Source organism: Pipistrellus hanaki, assembly GCF_964339955.1.
Source record: "Pipistrellus hanaki genome assembly, chromosome: 2".
Taxonomy (NCBI): domain Eukaryota; kingdom Metazoa; phylum Chordata; class Mammalia; order Chiroptera; family Vespertilionidae; genus Pipistrellus; species Pipistrellus hanaki.
Window position 1 is genome coordinate 150641048 of NC_140504.1, and position 20622 is coordinate 150661669.

Genomic DNA, 20622 nt, shown 5'->3' on the forward strand with positions numbered 1-20622 from the left:
AAACACAAGGCCCGCGGGCCAAATCCAGCCCGCCAGGCCTTGCAATGTGGCCCGCACCTCGCTGTCATCACTGCACTCCGCTGTCAGTTTATGACATTGTCAGTTTATGACTGTTCAGTAAACCAGTCGGCCCACGATTTAGGTTGGATTTTAGATTTTGGCCCCTTCTCTGATTGAGTTCGACACCCCTACGTAGGGGATAAACACCATAAAGAGACTACCTCATGAACCCCCCACATTTAACTCTAATAATGTATGCTTCTTTCTGATTTAGCACGTACAGAAATCGAATTAGGTAATAACTATAACTTAGGATCTATGTAAGCAAACTGATTATACATTTTTCTTATTGAATTTTTAAAAAGGCATAACTAGCTAAAGTTATTTAAAACCAATTTATCATCTTAGTCACTAGGGTGTTTCTGAAAACATCCACTGAATACCTCAAGGACCAGAAAATTCATTAAACATTGGTACCAATTTAGAAAAAATATGCTAAACACCTGCTATCTTGGGCTCAAAATAAATTATTATGAAGTACTATGTTAACATGTAGAATCTGTTAAGTTAGACTCATGTGAATACTAATCAAATAAGGTAAATAAGACTAAAATTTGGTTAAAAATGTTCATCTTTATTTTTGGAGTGATATGAGCTACCAAAATATAGTTCATGCATACACATTGAAACTGTTTGAAATAATATTGTATATAATTTTAGGAGAATATCTTAGATTTCATTCACACACTATGTTTATATAGTTGATATGCATATATGATTTTCCCATAATATCATTAATTATGAATGTATGAATGTATGAAGATATCTCATATGCCTTTCTTGGGAAATAAATCAGATTTAACTTTTATTAGAACCTTTTCTATCAAAGTATTGTTTAAAGAATACTAAAATCATCTTTTAAATGAAAGGAATAGATTGCTTTTTTTGAGCCCTTTTATTTTTTTTACAATCTGTACAAGTATAATTCAAAGCATAATTGTAAGCATTTTGGTATAAAAAAAGAATAAGTATCTAAGCTATAAAATTATTTAAAAATCACTTATTTTGTTTTAACCTTTATAATGAAAATTGTGTTCTCATAAAAGGATCAAAGTTTGCTCACAACTTCCTTGGATTTTTAAAGAGGTAATGAGCAGTAAACTCAGCTATTACTCATACATATCACTAAATGCCATTCATTGAAAAGCAGCAAACTATGAATATGGAAAAACTATGAATAAGGAAAGAGTCTTCTGTTAAGGGGAGAGACTTTGTTCCGATTTTATATTTTATGAATTCTCATCCTTCAATGTAATGCTTAAATAATTTTTATGCACAACACAACAAATAAAGGTAGAAAATTCTTGAAGTCTATTTGACTCTCATTTAATTGAAATGTCTCTTCTACAACTGTGTACGCTAATTCAACCATCAAACTTGATGTGCTTTTAAATGATACAAAGCTAGATAGTATATCACAATTTGTAAATGGTACATCATGATGTTAAGAAAAATCTGTGTTGCTTTTACCAATCCACTGGCCTGGGTTTCTGTAAATCACTTTTATGTGCACCAATAATTACCATACTTCAGCAAGGCAGTTTTAATTAAATGTCATTCTTTAAAATCAAGAAACACTTACCAGGTCAAGTAGGTCTAGGATAAAACTAAAGTTTGCTCTCAAATCATGGATTACTTAATATTCTGTTATAAAGAAAAATTGTAAATGGGGCATACATAATTCTCCTCATACAATTTTAATGAGATTTTGGCCAGTTCAAAATTGTTTCCTCTGTATAATTTTGCATCTGCTAGTTGAAGGATAATACTTTCTTGACTATGAAAAACATTTCCACAGCAAAACAGTTCATGCAATAAATCTGATATTTCTTATTTTTATAAAAATGACTGCATGAAATTTATAATTAGTTTTTACCAAAATAAATGAAAGTGCTACCCAGGTTAAAATGCTTTAATTACTTTTTAGAAGTTCAAAAGATAGTTTGTTGACTGTTTTATTATATTTGTATATAATGAATATAATATGTGTATATTTGTGTATAAAATTAAATAGATAAGTTGTATGATATATATTGTACAATATCTAAGATATTAAAGATTGAATCCAAATTATGTGTTAATTTTAATTATTTGAGGAAAATATTAAACCTTGAAATATTCTTACATATCAAAAAACACATCACCATTCTTCTTTCTATTATTATTATTATTAGAGAGAGGAAGGGAGAGAAAGAGAAAATCATCGATGTGAGAAACATTGGTTGATTGCCTTCTGTACACACATTAAGCAGAGGTCAAACCCACAACCTGAGTACTATATGCCTTGACCAGGAATCAACCTAGTGGCCCTTTGGTGCATGAGAGAGGATCTAACCAACTGAGTCACGTTGACCAGATCTCAATTACTTCTTTTATTATCTACTACATATGTATGTTGAAGTGGAGTCACAGAGAAGTGAGCAATTAATTCTACAGAGATAACATCAACATTAAAACTAAATTACAGAATCACCATCATTAAGAACTATCTAAATTCTTGGTGAACGGAAGTTCTATAAGTAAATATTTAAAGAAACAGCCATATCCAAACTGGTAGGAGGGGCAGAGAAGCAGGACAGGCTGGTCTCACACCCATGTGAAGCAGATAAAAATTGGGAGGGTTATCTTGGATGCAGAGGTCCCCCTGAGAAGCCAGGTGTCCCAGCCACATACCAGGCCCCAACCCAGGGTTCCAGGAGGGAAATCCTCATAATTTCTATCTGAGGATTGAGGCTGAGTGAAATGGACAGCTGGTGGAGACCCAGGAAGTTCCTCATAAAGGGTCCACACACACACATGTATGCAGACTAGCTCCCTTTGAGCTCCAGAACTGAAAAAAAATTTTCAGCTGGAGGGGCACCAAGGACACATGGGAAAGAACTGAGTTGGGTCCAGAAATTGGGGAGCAGCTTTCTCCCAGATAGAGATGCTGGCCAATGTCACTATTCTTTTGATGAGCCTTCCAACTCTCATAGAGCCAAAGGGCAGGTGCCATATTTGTGACTCCATCAACCTAGCTTACACTGTTTGCCCTGCTCTGATTATTTCCTGAGTCCTCACTTCACCGAACTTTTGGGTTCACTCAAGAGTTGCCAGTGGTGTTTCCACATGAATGGCCTATTTTGGCTTATGCTTCAGATTTTCCTAAAGTCTTTCAAATAAGTAGAATCTGGCCTCAGTCTGCCCTGTAGCTCTTGCTAAATGGCCCCAGGCTTGGCCCTAGCAGCAGCCAGCCTTGTTTCATAGAGTGACCTTGCCTGGGTACTTCCAAGCTGAGCAACAGAATCAGCTATCTTTAAATTGCTTTTTAGCTTATTCTGGGTGGGCCTGGGCATAAAACAGCTGGCAACTGACCTTGGCCCCTACTTTCCAAGCGGTCTCAGAGGCAGCATACCAAATGGACAGTTTCAGACCATGTTGAAGTACCACTATCTAAGCACCCTAGAGGTGACACACTCAAAGGGTGGCCACTCAGTGGGCACCAGACCTTGTTGAAGTAAGCCCTGATGTTTGAGGTGGGTCCTGCATAGCTAATCCTCTGCACTGGACAGAGATCAGTGGTTGGGGTTTGCAGCCAGTCCTTGCAGCTGATCAACCTGGGAGAAATCCCTCCCATCGACATGCTAACAACAATCAAAGCTCAACTACAACAGGAGGGTGTACAGAGCCCAAATGGGAGGCAAGCTTGGGTGATCAGGGAGGCTGTGCTGCTGGGCCCTACAGAACACCTACTATATTAGTCCACTCTACCAACCTTGAGAGTCATAGGAATTCGACCTAGTTCATGAAGAAGAAGAAGAAGAGGAAGAGGAAGAGGAAGAGGAAGAGGAAGAGGAAGAAGAAGAAGAAGAAGAAGAAGAAGAAGAAGAAGAAGAAGAAGAAGAAGAAGGAAGAAGAAGAAGAAGAAGAAGAAGAAGAAGAAGAAGAAGAAGAAGAAGAAGAAGAAGAAGAAGAAGAAGAAGAAGGGAAAGAAAAGAAAAGAAGAGAAAAGAAAAGAAAAGAAAAGAAAAGAAAAGAAAAGAAAAGAAAAGAAAAGAAAAGAAAAGAAGAGAAAAGAAAAGAAAAAAGGGAGGCTGCCAAAATAAAAAGACATAGAAATATGTCTCAAATGAAGGAAAAGAACAAAACACCAGAAAAAAAGAATGAAACAAAATGGAGACCAGGAATCTACTAGATGCAAAATTTAAAACACAGCTTATACAAATTCTCAAGGAACTTAGTGAAAACCTCAAGAGTATAAAAAAGTACCAGTCAGAAATGAAGGATACACTAACTGAAATGAAGACTAATTTACAGGTAATCAACAATAGAGTAGATGAAGCCCTATAATCAAATCAGCTATTTGGAATATAAGGAAGCAAAAAAAAAATACCCAGTCAGAAGGGCAAAAATAAAAGTGAATTTTAAAAATGTGGATAATATAGGGAGCCTCTGGGACAAATTCAAGTGTACCAACATTTGTATCATGGAGATACTGGAAAGAGAAGAGAGAGAGTGAGAAATTGAAAACCTATTTGAAAAAAATAATGATGGAAAACTTCCCTAATATGGTGAAGAAAATAATCATATAAATCCAGAAAGATCAGAGAGTCCCAACAAGATGAACCCAAAGAGGCCTACACCATGACACATCATAACTAAAATGCAAAATGTTGAAGACAAAGAGAGAATTTTTAAAAAGTAACAAGAAAAAAGCAGTTAACTACAAGGGAACTCTCATTAGACTGTATGCTGATTTCTCAACAGAACTTTGAAAACCAGAGGGGTTGCAAAGAAATAGTAAGAGTAATGAAAAACAGGCATCTACAACCAAAGCTATCATTTAGAATCCAAGGACAGATAAAGAGTTTTCCAGACAAGAAAAAGCAAAAGCAGTTCATCACCATCAAACCAATATTATATGAAACGTTAAAGGGTCTTTTTTAAGAAGGGAAAAAATGGCAATTTTTACATATTTTATTGAACATAAAATGGCAATTAATACATATTTATCAATAATTAACTCTAAAGGAGAAAATAAATGAACAAGCAGAATAGAAACAGACTCACTCATAGATACAGAGAATATTTTGACAGTGGACAGATGTGAGGGGATTTGGGGGATTGGGTGAAAAAAGTAAAGGGATTAAGAAGTACAAATTGGTTGTTATGGAATAGTCATGGGGATGTAAAGCAGAGAATAGATAATATAGTCAATAATATTCTGACAATTGTATATGGTGCCAGATTGGTATAAGATTTATCAGGATGATCAGGGGCAGACACTCAATATACAGGCATTGGAAACATGGAACAGACTGATAAATCTCAGAGGGAAGGTGAGGAGGATGACAGGAAGATATTAACCAAAGATCTTATATGCATAGTAGAGGTCCCTCAGCCTGGCCTGCAGGGATCGGACCGAAACCAGCTCTCAGACATTCCCTGAGGAGTCCTGGATTCTGAGAGGGTGCAGGCCAGGCCAATAGACACCACTGGTGCACAATTCCATGCTCCGGGCCTCTAGTGTAATAATAACATTCATGTATTACCCTAATGCAAAGTGACACCACATGATAGACCAGCAAATTAAAACACACACACACACACACACACACACACACACACACACACACAAAACACCACTACCACCACCACCACCACCAACAACAAAAAGACTGACTTCCAATCACACAACTGGTTAGTGGAAACATTGGGATTTCAACCCAATTAATATGGTTTTGGAGTGAATAATCCTAAGCCTTGGGTTCTTAGCTTCTGATAAGTAAAATTTTGCAGTTTGGACAAGACAAAATTTGAGACACCATAAAAATAAAGATTAAACCTGATCAAAGATAATGGCATTATATGTTACGCAAACTGGGATAAAATTTTCTCCAATATGCAGCCCTGTCTGCCTTTCCAGCTTTATCTCAAACTTTGTATTAAGCAAATACGAAGTGCTTATTAGCATCCTAGAGGCCTGGTACATGATCTTGTGCACAGGTGGGGTCCCTGGGGGTGGCCTATGGGGATTGGGCCAAAACTGACAGTCCATTGCTACCTGCCACTCCTGCTCATCCTGGCCCCGCTGCACCTGCTGCAGGCCCACACCCAGTCAGTCTCAATTGGGAGAGGTTCACGCGGCCCACAGCGGTGCTCTCCAACCGTGAGCCCTGCATTTGGCTCCCGTCCTGTGAGGGGTTGGGAGGAATGGGAAGCGATCATCCCACTGGGTGGGCTATGGGAAACCCTTGCCAGCCTGGAATCCATATCCCTCCTGCTGACATTCACACTGGGTGTTTGGAGCAACCTTGCAGCTGATTTTATGTTGTTTCTTTCTTGTGGAGCGTCTAGGGAGAGGATGCGGCTGCAGTGCCTGAGGCCAACTTCCAGGAGACTGGAAGAACTGTTGGCATTGTGCCAGTGGCTCTGGTCCATTGGTGCCTGACCCAATCTCTGAAGGCTGGACCTGCAGGACGAGTGAGGGAGTGAATGGCTGCCATCGTGCTACCACTGTGGGAGTGCACTGACCACCAGGGGGCAGCTCCTGCCTTGAGCATCTGCCTTCTGGTGTTCAATGCATGTAATAGCCCTGGTCGACCTGTTGTTTGGTTGTCTGGTTGTTTGGTTGTTTGGTCATTCAGTCACTTAGGCTTTTATATATATATATATATATATATATATATATATATATATATATATATATATATATATATATATATACACACACACACACACACACACACACACACACACACACACACACAAATTGACCATCACTCCAACACACAATATGGCTACCCCAATGTGGACACAAGATGGTTGCCACAAGATTTTCAGTAGGGGAGGGCAGTTGGGAGGGACCAGGACTGCAGGAAGGGCAGTTGGGGGTGACCAGGCTGGCAGTGGAGTAGTTAAGTGTTGATGAGGCTGGCAGGCAGAAGTGGTTAGGGGCAATCAGGCAGGCAGGCAGGTGAATGGTTGGGAGCCAGCAGTCCTGGATTGTGAGAAGGATGTCTCAGATTGGAAAGGGTGCAGGCTGGGTTGAGGGACATCCCTTCACCCAGTGCACAAATTTTCTGCACTGGGCCTCCAGTGTGTGTGTGTTCTCTATATTCTGATCTCTATAGCTTTGCATATGCTATCACTCTTTTGGAAACCTCTTCCATCTTCTACTTTTCCAGTATCCATTAAATCTCAACACAATGTCCACAACTTTGTTAAGTCTTTTTATCTTATTTGTTATTGTCCTCTTCTAGTGCCCTAAGTATATTGTGCTACTGAATTTAACATATTTGTTCTAGTTCTTTAAATAGTTATCACGGAGTTTCTTACAGAATAAGTAGTTCATAGTAAATTCTGTTTACCTAAATTGAACTGAAGCATGAAACATCTTTTTACACTTTTTTTCAGCTTGATACATATTAGAAACAGACTTTTAACAACTAAGTGAATGAATGAATGAATGAATGAATGAATGAGTTATATAATATGTGTGCTGGACATGTACACATGACATAGAGTCTACTGGGTCTACATTTAAATCCCATTTCTGCCATGTAACTGGCATTTCATTAGTCTAGATTAGGGGTGTCGAACTCAATCAGAGAAGGGGCCAAAATCTAAAATCCAGCCTAAATCGCGGGCCGAATGGTTTACTGAACAGTCATAAACGGATAATGTCATAAACTGACAGCGGAGTGCAGTGATGACAGCGCGGTGCGGGCCACATTGCAAGGCCTGGCGGGATGGATTTGGCCCGCAGGCCTTGTGTTTAATACATGTGGTCTAGATGCTCAACCTCCTTGAACCTCAGATTCTTCCTTTAGAAAGAGAGAACATAAAACTACCTTCCCATATGATCACCAATAGAGAATGAGATAATGTATATCAAATGATAACTACAGCCCCTTATTAAGCAATATGAAGTACCTATTACCCTATTCTGATCTCTGTAGCTTTAAGTATGCTATGAATAGTCAATGTTCAATATATTGTAGTTATCAGATATTCACTAATTAGGTATTAACCTTCTTAGTTAACATTGTTGTTATTATGAATATTCTTTTTTTTTTTATTCCTTAAACACTCCCCAAACCTGATACTTCAACAATATTCTAGATCTGATAATGAATGAGGGGCATTTAAAAACTAGTCAATATGCAGATTAAAGTAGGCAATAGAGTTGAGAATTTTTACTATTTCAAATGAAAAGAGAAAAGCCATTCTGAAAAATGAGTCTTTCTTACAAGGGAAACTACAGGGAGTTATAAGTTGACCAAATTTTAACAAGTTTCATATGGCTACCAAGCTGTCTATTGATATTCATTTTCTGCAGACTACTAAATTGTCCCACAGTTCTGGAAAAAAGTCATTGAAATTTCCCTTCATTATATATACTGCCTTTGAGAGACCAGGGACCTTCCTAAGGAGCCATCCAATCTGAAACTAAAAGCATTTGAACCGTTTACAGACTAAAAATAGGTTATATTAGTGCAAAGTGAGACATTCCTGTAAATGTTAAGGACTTTAAGACTTTTTACAATATCTTAAAGTTATCCATTTTTATTCTAGCCATGCAAAAACCCCAAATTTTGTACTTTCTTAAGACAAGGTATCAGTGATATGCTTTAGTTAGTCATAGATAATTTAGTAGCTAGTATTACTGGAACTGAAAATCAATGCTACTGAAAACTTTTGTGAAACTTATATGTAATTCTTATACATATTTTGATATATTTATTTTCTAGTTTCACTTAGTATCCTTGTTTAAATTAGAATGAAGGAGATATTTTATTTTAAGCTAAAGGCCTATATTTCTCAAATATGCAAAATAACATTGCCTTATTAATCATAATCTTCTCTCAATTTTGAGAAAATATTTAGAAAATTAAAAAAAGTTATTTGTACATCAGATTTAATTAAAATTATGCATTGTTGATTATATTTTCAAGTTATAAAAATGTTTTCAATGCTCAAGCTATTCAAATGTACAAAATAAAACCAGGTATTAAATTTTTTACTTTTATGATTATACTTTTTTTTAAAATTAAGATAATAATGCATAAATATTTTTGCATATACATTAAAATACTAAAAGTACTTCAATTTAGCAAATCTGATTCAATATCCTTTTAAACATATATTGAATTTCAATGTAGAAAAAGGAATGTTTTTATTACCTAGTATTTGGTAAAAGACTCTTTTTTGGAAAACATAGTGAGTGATACCACCCAATTAAATGTTTGACTTCTGGGCTGGATCATTGCCTGAGTTTTTTGTTGTCATTGTTATTTTCTTAAAATTGTTTTGCTGAATGAGTATATATATTTTCTAGTAAGACACTACTATTGAAAATACCCTACTATTGAGTCTTTCATTTATTCATCCATTAATTAATTCCAACTGATACTGAGTTTTTACACTACAAATCACATAGTTTTTTCTCATCTGAAACATTTTATTTGGGTAAGGAAAAAAGTGTTTTGAAAATATAAATATTACAAGGATTTATAATGTAAGAACTAGATTAAAAAACACAATGATGAGAATCAGAATTTCCTAAAAAAAAAAAAAAAATGACATTTGGATAGGTGTTCAAAAGATAACTAGAGTTCCATAGGTAGAGCCAGAGGAAAGACATCAGCCAAAGTAGAGACCTGGGAGAATACAATGCATATTTGAGTAATGTCACATAGATACCAAGTGGGATCTTTATTCATAGGAAGATTTTGAGATAATTTGAAAACTAGTTTGCAAAGTTCTTGTTTGGCAGGATACAACATTTAAATTAGGATTACTCTGCTTTTTTCTAAAATGTATTTGATTTGACTAATAAAAATGTTTAATATAAACTAGAATAAAAATAAATAGACTTCTAAAGAAAAATGCTAATAGTTATGTATTTATTTTCACAGGTTTATGAGCAGGGAATGAAAAATGATACAGAGTTTAAATGAATAAAATGTGAAAGTGGCTTGGACAAATGGCAATGGGTTACTGGAGGATGATTCTATATTGTTGTCTTCCTTTTTTTTCTTTGTAAAGGTATTTATATAATTCATGGACTGCCATGGACTTGACCAGTTTTTGGTGGAAGCTAATAGCATCAAGTGGGAAAAGGTAAAAGGAAATGTCAGAGGCATTGCAAATAATAAATCAAAGTAAACTGGACACTGGAAGAACTTAAACAATTAGAATAATCAAGGCTAGAAAAATCTACCCCAAAATTGCTTGAGCTGTGAGATGAACCAATATTTTTTATAAAGTCTTTTATCCCCAAGATTCCATAGATATAGATCTAATGCAGGCATAGAAAATGAGGTAAAATATATAGTAAGTTTCTACTTCTTCTCATTATATGTTGCAGGTTGGAAATATTCATAATTTCTTTACAATCCTCCCATTGAGATAAAGTCTATTTTTTTTCTCCTCTTGAATATGGGCTGATGTGACTACTCTGACCAGTGGAGTATGGCTGAAGTACATCTATGCAGATCTGAATCCAGACTTCAAAGAAACTGGCAGTCTTTATTTGATTTTCAGGAGCCCTGAGCCAATACATAAAAAGTCTAACTAGTCTGCTTGAAAAGCACTGAGACCACATAGAGATTAAAGGAACCCAGCTGAGCCCAGCCCAGGTACCTTATAAACACCACCAATGGGAACATAAGAATCACCCAGCAGAGCCCTGTGCAAATTACTGACCTACAGAATAATGGTGCTGCTTTAAGTGACTAAATGTTGTATAGTTTATTACAGTGGAATAGATTACTGTAACAGCCTACTTTACAAAATTTTGTATAGTAAGATTTATTCTATTTCCAAAAACCTTATATAAAATGTGTTAATCATTTATCAAACAATGAATATATACTGAGTAGCTGTATATAAAGCACTGTAACAGATGCTAGGACCATGCAAGTGAAAAAAGGTAAAGAGTCTTCTCTCTAAATGTCATAATTCAGTACAGAGGCAAGGGGTGGTACTGGTTAAGAAAGTAATTGAATAGGGTACATGTAGACATGTTAGAAAGTTGCAGATATTAGCTGAGCAGAATAGCAAGAGATCATAAATGTAGTAAGAGCAAGAAAAAACAATTGAACTGATCATTTAAAAAGCCTATTGCTCAAGTGAGAATACAAACTGAAAATAAGCCTTCTAAAAGCAAACTTCTACATACATTTAAGGTCATAAACAAATGAGGGGGGGGGAAGAGTTTTTGTTTTTATTGTTGTTTTTTGTTGTTGTTGTTGTTTTTATGGAAAAGTAACTTGGAATTTAAGATACCAGAACCTTTTTATGGATTTCAAAATTCATCCAATGTCATTTTGACAGTTCATTTATTGGTTCTATTATCAATTTTTTTAAGAAGAAAGACATTTTCTATGTAGAAAGGATTTCTCATTGTTAGTTCAATCTTTTGGTGACAGAAGAAAATAATTCACTGTAGAGGTGGTAAGTATCTTTCATAACTTGATATTCAATGCTACTCCTTCCTGTTATTTTGTAAACAAGCCCTCCAGTGGTGAAATAAACCCGTGTGTGTGTGTTTGTGTTTGTGTGTGTGTGTGTGTGTGTGTGTGTGTGTGTGTGTGTATTTTAATTGTCATTTGTTAAATCTAATTCTGCCCATGAATATTTTTAGTCCACTTATTAGTCCTCTATAATTCCTCCTTTATGTGTTGACAAGTGACTATCTGCTCTCATGTCAGTTTCTCTGTCCTCATTTTGCTCATTTTCTAGAAGTTTGTCCCATTTGCTCAGTTATACTCAATATAAAGGCCATTTTTCAAGCATCACCTGATAGAGTTTCATTTTTGAGTAGCCATTCTCAGATAATTTGTCTTTGAGTGCCATAGGCCATAGCTAACTATTGGACCCCATCTTGTTTCCCTGGTCTTCTTTATGGTCATTCCAACAGAATATCGTCAATATTGAGCAGCAAATACTACAAGTTACTGCAGGTTACCTCTGTCTTCCCCAAGATGCCTGTTTTGACACTACTTCTCAACCCATTCCCTAAGTTAAACCTTCCTCCTTGTTTGGTGGTTGCAAGCCATATGTAGCTCTTTGGCCCCTTGAGTATAGCTCAGCATTAGAACCACTTCTTCAAAATAGACTGGCCCAGGCCAATAAAGCGACTTCTGTGCATGGGCCACAAAGTTTCACTTGCACTGTACCTGTGTCCCTGCACATGGTATTTTGTGGAAGAGCCACACTCAAGGGGCCAAAGGGCCGCATGTGGCTTGTGAGCCAAGATTTGCCGACTGCTGACCTTGTTTAAGACATTGCATGAGTTTCTACATTTGCCCATCCTCCATAGTTGCTGTTTTGGTTGTTGTTTGTTTGTTTTTCACTTAGTTATTTAATATTCCAATCTGTTCTTAAGAGGGATAGGGAAAACACCACTTCAGCACCTCTTCTTGGATTAAATTTGCACCCAATCTTTTCATTAGGTCTCTTATATAATGTTAATGCTTCTTTGGCCTTCAAATTAAACTAGTTAATTTGAAACAAGGTTTCAGAACTGAGATAAGCACAATCGTAAACAATATACATATAGGTAGACATTTCTTCCATATGTATATGCTCACTGCTCCATATCTTATAGTGGCTCAAGGAAAGTTTCTTTGTTAACAATCTGTGTATATTTCCTGCCAAAGTCATTCTTCTTTTAACTCCAGACAATGACTTAATTTCAAAAGAACATGTTTATACAGCATTATAAAACTAATTTTCCTTAATTAGCCATGCAAAAGAAAAGGTCTTTATATGGGAAATTATTTAATCTCTGAACTTCAATTACCTATACTTTCAGGAAGTTAATGCCACTCATAATAAGATACATTTTGTTCTCTTCTGGATATCTCTTGCATTACTTGGGATGGAAATAGAGGCAAAATTCTCCTTGATTCCTTGCCATTACAGTATATTCTGAAAAAATCTTATTCAGAGCAAACTAAGCTACCTTCCAGATCCTAGGGGGTCTCCTAGAGCTGTTGACAATATTAAGGCATGTTTCATTGTATCTGGATTTATTTTGTTCAAACAATAGTGAGGCAAGTCCTGTGTAGGGGGTCGGAGTAGAATGGAGAGGGTCAACAGGAAAGAAAAGGCAGACATGTAATACTTTCAACAACAAAGATTTTAAAATGTACTATCACATTTCTGGGAGAGCTGTAATTACTTTTGTGACTATAAGATTTTATGGAGGGGAAAAAAGACTTCATGAGGAAGCAATATTAAAGTTGAGTTAAAAGAGAGTAGAAATTGGGTAAGAAAGAGCAGAAGAGGAAAACTAGCCAGAGGAAGAGCTTAAGGTAAGAAAGTTTTACATAACAGCCATATTAGGAAAGGTGGTTCCTTTGTCCTGGGCAAGGGCAGGTTATGAGACTCGAAAGTGATTTGAGACAAAGCTGGAAGGATTCTTGAATAGCATGCTAAGGTTATTTCGTCTTAATGTAGACAACAGAAACAAGGCGAGTGACTGACATGGTATCTCCCACCAGTTCTAGATTCCTGGTAGGTCCCAGTTTTGAAAGTTACCTGAGATAATTAGCATGTTAATAAGTGGAAACTTAGAGATTCATCATGAAAAAGATGCTTACAGAGTGTTTAAAGAAAGCTCTTACTCAGTATCACTGGAGATAAATGGGGGGCCACTTCTATGAGGACTGAATTCTGAATTTGATTTGCATTGGAATAAAATTAGGAAGAGATTAAAGGTTTGGGGAAATGACTTGTGTAGGAGCCAGGGCAGTTACTCCCTAAATGGATGTGATTGGCTTAAGAACAGGGATCAGTGATAGTGGTCAGAATGAATAGTTCTGAGGTGATAGTGTATGGGGATGTTCAATAGACACAGGAGTTTGGCATGGAAAGAGGGCTGCTGAGGAAAATAGATAGACAGGAAACAACAGTATGAGTGAGGAGACATTCAAACCCTCCAGTGACTTTGCCAAGCATGTCTGTCTTTGCTTATCCAAATTATGTCACAATTGGCTAGTTTAAGAGAACTTGGAAATGCAACAAAAAGGACAGAAAAAACAGAAATAAACAAAACACAGCTTTGTTTAGAAACTGGGCCCTCCCTCAGCTCATTTTTTAAAGATGAGATCTATTTCTCAGACTCATTGTCACCGGTTTTCTTGCTCTTTATATTTACATGCTCCATCATTACTATCTGGCGGCTTATCTGCTTGCCGTATAAATATGTGTCCTGTTTGCCTCTTGGATTATGTTTAGCTCAAATGCACTATGTTACTTTCTTTAAAGTGTACTTTAGAGTTAGGGGTAATTTGTATAGAATTTTATTTACCTTAATACAGTTGTTTTTATTTAAACAACTTTCTTATTTATCTGGTTTTAAAACTAAGGATCATGTCTAGTGGAAAATCCACATAAAGCCACACTCCTAGCAAAATGTAAAATGAAAACAAAAATAAAAATCAACAGAGGTTTGACTTTCATTTATTGTCACCAACCCCTGAGACATTTCATTATACCCTTTGCCCTAATAGGCTTTAAGCAATGAAATGAGCATTTCAAAATCCAGGAACTGTTCCTAAGTTTTATTAGGATTGCCAGATATTTTTCAAGCTCTAAGCCCTACAAAGTGGGTGATAATTTTGAAGAAAACATTTTTTTACTCTTTCCTCTAAATGAAGATGTTTTTAAGCAAGGATATAACATGATTTTCTAGGTGGCAAAAATCTAATGTGTTTCTCTGCTTTTAAATTAAGATAGTAATTTGGCACTCACAGTGTATCTAAAAACATAAAACCAAAACATTGAAACTGCCAGGTGTCTAATTTTCTGTTTGTCACGCTTATGCCTATGAACTGAAAAGCCAGGCTGTTTTGAACAACTTCTGCAAGCCCAGTTCATACTTCAGTACCTTGGAATTTAGCCTCTTGGGCTTCTAGCTACTTTCAAATTCAGCCAATATACTATGGAAGGTTAAAAAAAAAATTAACCCTAGATGATATAAAGATCCTCAGCTTTTAACTGGAGAATGTAAATCACTTTAATGCACAACTTTCTTTATATGTTCTATCTATAAAAGATGAATGGATCAGATGAGTAGTGGAATAATTATTTTAATATAATCATTTGTATGCTGAAGGAAACCAAAGTTTGCCTCCTCAAAATGTGTCTTTTGAGATATTGATTTAAAGCTGGTTATTAAGAAACAAAAAAATTACAGAGAACCTGTGACCCTCCCCCTTTCCTGCCTAAAAGATTCAGATAGAAAAGTCTGCATGGGAACCCTCCTTTGGGAAGGAAACCTTACCATTAGCTAGGAAGGATCCAAGCAGGCACCTGTGAACTAAATCCCCAACCCCCACCATCACCACTATCCCTGTCCCATTGTTTCTGGTTTGCCTACCAGGAATATTTACCAGGTGCCCAGCCATGTCTCAGCTATTGGTAAGTTGGCTAATTCTCTTTAAAATGCCAGACTGTCGCCCTCTTTTCTCCTTTATCCAATAAGGACATATAAACCTCAATTGCCCAATGTGTTTCAGGTCTCAATCTTATAGCATCCCCATATGTTCATTCATATAATAAACTTTGGACATTTTCTACTATTAATATGTCCGTGTTCATTTGATTAGTTTTCCAAGAGAAGAACTTGGAAGGTGAGAAGAAACTAATTTTCTTTTTAGCTTCCATAATGCCAGTTATTTAATGGTGCTAATTTTCCATCGATTCATTAACAAAACAACACCAGAATGTTACAGGCAATTGGACTTCAGTTCAGTAACCTTGATACTTGAGTTATGGGTAAGAAAAATTCAGAGCCAAGACTTCAAATATACACAAAAGTTTTAGAAAGTCACAGAGGTAGAAAAAGTGAAGCTACATGAGACCAGAAAACAAGTTACTGAGGAAAACAAAAAAGGCTCTGAGAAAAACAGCAAGAAATAGGTGCCTGGCTCCTAGGGAAAGAATTGGGTAGAGAAAGGCCCAGTTGTGCTGGAGAAAGAGCTGAGCTGGGTTCCTCCAGCCTAAGGACTTTTAAGGGTGGAGATTTTTCCAGATGTGTCCTTTTAGGGTTGTGATCTCCTCTGATTGGTCAGCAACCTTGGCGGGGGGGGGGGGGGGGTGAGGTGGAGAGTGGGGGAGGCATCATTAGTCATTGCTGTTGGCCCTGATGTCAGCCATAGCATTGCCCCTATTGCTTTTCTGGGTCTGGAGCTGAAATACAACTGAGGCCCAGATGTTATCTCTTGTTTGACCAAAACTCTGTCTCTGTAGTCAACAGACCTGAGGCTTTGTTCCAAGATTTTTTTGATGCAGATCAAAACCTCATTGTCTTGAGGGATTAATGCTTAAGGGATTGGCCCTGCAATATGGGAGTCTTAAGGATATTCTCCAACCTCTCAGTTCTTTTTATAAGAATGGGGAGAAGTTATCTTCCACATGACTAGTGACATACAAGGAGAGGGAAGGTCAGGAGAGGATCTGAACCACATGACCAGTAATATTTCAGGCACCAGGCTTTCCAACCTGGTGACCTCCTGTACCTAGCTCACCATCCTATCTCTGCTCATGCCTACTACAAATTCAGTTAATGATTTGTCTAAATCTCTAGCTATATTGTCATCTATGTAGGGAAATAACTTGATTTAAAAGGCACATAGTCTGCTTGCCATTTCAACTATAATAGTCAGTCTGAAAAAGCAAATGGCAGAAACTAAGGAGTTCTATAGAAATTTTCTTGTTAATTGCTCATGATAAGCCTCTGAAGTAAGTGATTTTAATTCAGTAACATAAGGTAAGAAACTTAAAGCTCCTTAAGGTAAATTGCCTACGTTTTTAACTATTAATTGAGTGAATTCACTTTCCAAAGACACTGCCTCAATGTTAACATGATTCAGTGACCTAAGAATGAGATGGAAACCTTCATGTTATTTAAAGAAGAATGATAAAAGTCTCCAACAAAGAAGACTGTCAATTATGAAGTCACTAAGCAGGTAATATATTGTAAGGCAATGATTGTAAAATGGAGAACATGGCAATCCCCAGGTCAGATAAGTACCAGAAATAGTTTATTTCACCAGGCAAGAGGAAAGGAAGAACACCAAAAAGTGGCTGGTTAGCATCACGCCAACTCTACTCAAAGTTTGTGCCGGCCCTGGTTTCTAAACATTTGCAGAGATCTCCACAAAGAAGGACAAATCAGATTAATAATTAACTCACAGCTGACGAAAGTCATTAGGCTGCAGAGCTGTTCCTATGAATTGCAGAGCTCTGACATTCACCACATTACTGCTCATGCCAGCGTAGAGATGGGCACGTTAACTGTGAGCTGCTGACAGGAGGCAAGCTGGAATACAGATCGATGCTGCTATTATGAAGACAAAACCAGCACACCAAAATGCTTTCCTCCCACTGTCTAACATCATCCATATTGATGTTTTCTGTCAATATATAATAATCCACCGTCACACTTGATGGGACAGGAGAAACAGATTACAGAAAAATTGCACTGGAATATGGTTTTGTACATTGTTTCCCTGGAAAGGTATAATCAGAACAATTATTGATTCGGGAACTTTGACCGCTTATACCAACAAGATGCATGAAGCGTGGCAGAAGTTACATTTTTCCCCCATTCATTTTGCCATTGTGTTTAAACGTGTTGGTTAAAAAAAAAGAAATATGGAATTTCTTTTTCTCCCACTCTTCCCTTACTTTCACGGGTGTGGGGCAAAACCCATGGAGGGGTTCTTGATTTTTCACTTTTTCTCTGCAATACAAAAGTCACCATCTTCAAAATAGAGCCCCAACTAAACCTATTTTTGTCACTGATTTTTACCACCCTAGTCTGAGCCACCATTGTTTTTCACCTGGCCCTGGGTTACTGTAGTGTTTTCCTAATGGGTTTCCCTGTGGCCCAAGCAAGTTGAAAATTGTGGTTGGTTAATATCATCCTTGTTCAAAACTTACTGGTAGTGTCGCATTTCACTGAGAGTAAAAACCAATGTCTTAAACATGACTCCACAATTTCCTCCCAAAACTCGGTGCTTCATTATACTCTGACCTCATCTCTTGCTACTCTCCCACTATTATTTATTCCTCTCAATCATTCTATGAGCCAAATTGACATTCTAAGAAACTGCAGGAGACACTTCTGCCTTAAGTCCTTTTTATTTGTACTTTCCACCACTTAAACATATCACTTTCTCCAATGAGTCTTTCTTTAAATCTCACTCTATTTATAACTGAATTGGCATTCCTTTTTTTTCTTCTTTTTTTGATTTTTTTCATAGCAATTACTGAGAATGTTCTACATATTTTACATGTATCTTTATTCTTGATTATTAACTTATATATATATAAGCTTTCTCAAGGCACTGATTTAGGAGGAAAAGGAATATATATATTATTATTATTGGCATTCTCAGCATCTGGAATAGTTCTTGCCACACAGCCTCTCAATAGTTTTCTCAGTGAGTAAATGAGTCACTAGACCAAAGAAAACATACTTCAAAATATTCATCATATACAGTACTAAGTACCTAGTAAAAGTATGTTTTAAAACCAAAAATTGTAACTTTTGACTCACTCTGGACAGTAAGCTCCCCTTTATAACAACCATTAAACAAGTAACTAAATAACTAAGAGGATTTGGGGAATAAAATTAACATTTTAAAACTAAGAAACTATTTTTATAGCTTAGTAGTAGTGTCAGACATTTCTCAAGGTACAAATCCAAATGGATGGAATGTAATTTTGGGGAAAATACTAACTCTGAATGAAAAAGAGGCCATATAACTAAACTTGACAAGCTCAGGGAAGGCCTGCATGGTGGCCTCACAGAGACCTAATGTAACCCCATGGGATGGTCTGAAATGAAATTTTCTAACTAAAAGCAGTTCATGGCAGGTAGTCATGTCCCAAGTTGGTGTTTTTCCCTAACACAGGTCAATCTTTACCTTTCTGAGCCTGTCCTCTTTTTTTGCACTTATGGTAATATACTTTTTGAGTATCAAAGTAATTTTTTCCAACCCCAACCCCTCAAAGCAGAACCACTGCACCAGAGCAGAGGCCACAAATCCTCTCATTGTTATTATTATCATGGTAAGTGTTAACTGGTAATAAGCTACACACACAAATGCAAAAGAAGTATGTTTTTATTCGTTTCACTTTTTAGCCAATCCCAGACACTTCCCCTGCTTTCTTCCCCCTCCACTGTTTCCCTACTCTACCACCAGTGTAACCCCTAGATATTCCTCTTTGATTCTGATGTATAAAATAGGTGGTCAAACTATCATTTTTCTGGAGAGATTTTTCAACAATCCTTCCTGGCAATTGTCAGTTTGGCTCAAATAAACTCATAAAAATTCTCTACGGGTTTGAACATTGTCTATGTTGACAAAACAAACAAAACCCAGAAATACTAACATGGTGAACTGTTTTTAATCACTTATTCATAGATTTACTCAATATTTAATATAAATGAGAAGGAACTACAAGGGATCAAAAACTTAGGGCTGAAAGTCTTAGAGCCATATCCAACCAAAAATCAATGAGAAATACTGAGGAAACATGTCTAATGTTACAGGGAGGATAACATGGGACAATTCACACAGATGTTTAGGAGCAACATCTAAACAAAATTGGCTCCTTTCTATAAAAGAGTATCTGAAGTCATTATAAACAGTTTAAATCTTAGGAGTTAGACAAGCAACAGCATGCAAGGCTTATTTGGGTGCAATAAACTAGTATCTCTAATTTTGTATCTGAATATCAGATATTGTGGTGACTTTAAATGATAACTAGTGCTTAATCTCTGTGATGATTAATTGTATGTGTCAACTTAGCTAAGCATGGTGCCCACATGTATGGTATGACATTATTCCAGGTGATTCTGTAAGGATGATTTTGAATGAGAGTAATATTTAAATCAGTGGACTTTGAATAAAGCAGATTGAACTCAACAATGCAGGTGGGTCTCATGCAATCGGTTCAAGGCCTAGAGATGTAACCTTATTTTCTTATATTTTCTTTCATCTGGCTTTTTATTTTTATTTTTCCCCCTTTGACACAAACTGGCCTAACTTAGTGCCCTTGCTATCAGTTGGGGGCCTTCTGTGTCCCCACCCGTGCTAGTGGGAGTGGAATTCCTGTGATGCTCCATGAAAAGGACTTTCCTGAGACACACATGGGGAAATGAGTGACTTTTACTTGGGTGGAATTAATCCTCTGAGTTTCCAATGGTCCATTCCCCTCCTCTCACCATGGAAAAAGCCCAGCCTTGCCTGTAACAGGGCTAGAATTCAGGTCACTTCCCAGAATTTCTGCTCTACATTAAAGCACAGTTCAGTCCAGTATCTGGCCAGCTTAGCTTGTGTTCCCAGCTGCAGTCCACTTGGCCTTTTGTTGGGTCCCCAGTGATCTGCAGGGAATGGATAAAGCTGACCAGATGACCATGCTTACAATGTCTGACCTCCCCTTTGCTTTATTGCTATTTTACTATGAGCTAGCTAATTATGACAATAACAACCTGACTCTCCCACTTCCCTTTCCCTTGATTAATCATTAAGGTGCAGGACAATGAGATTCTGG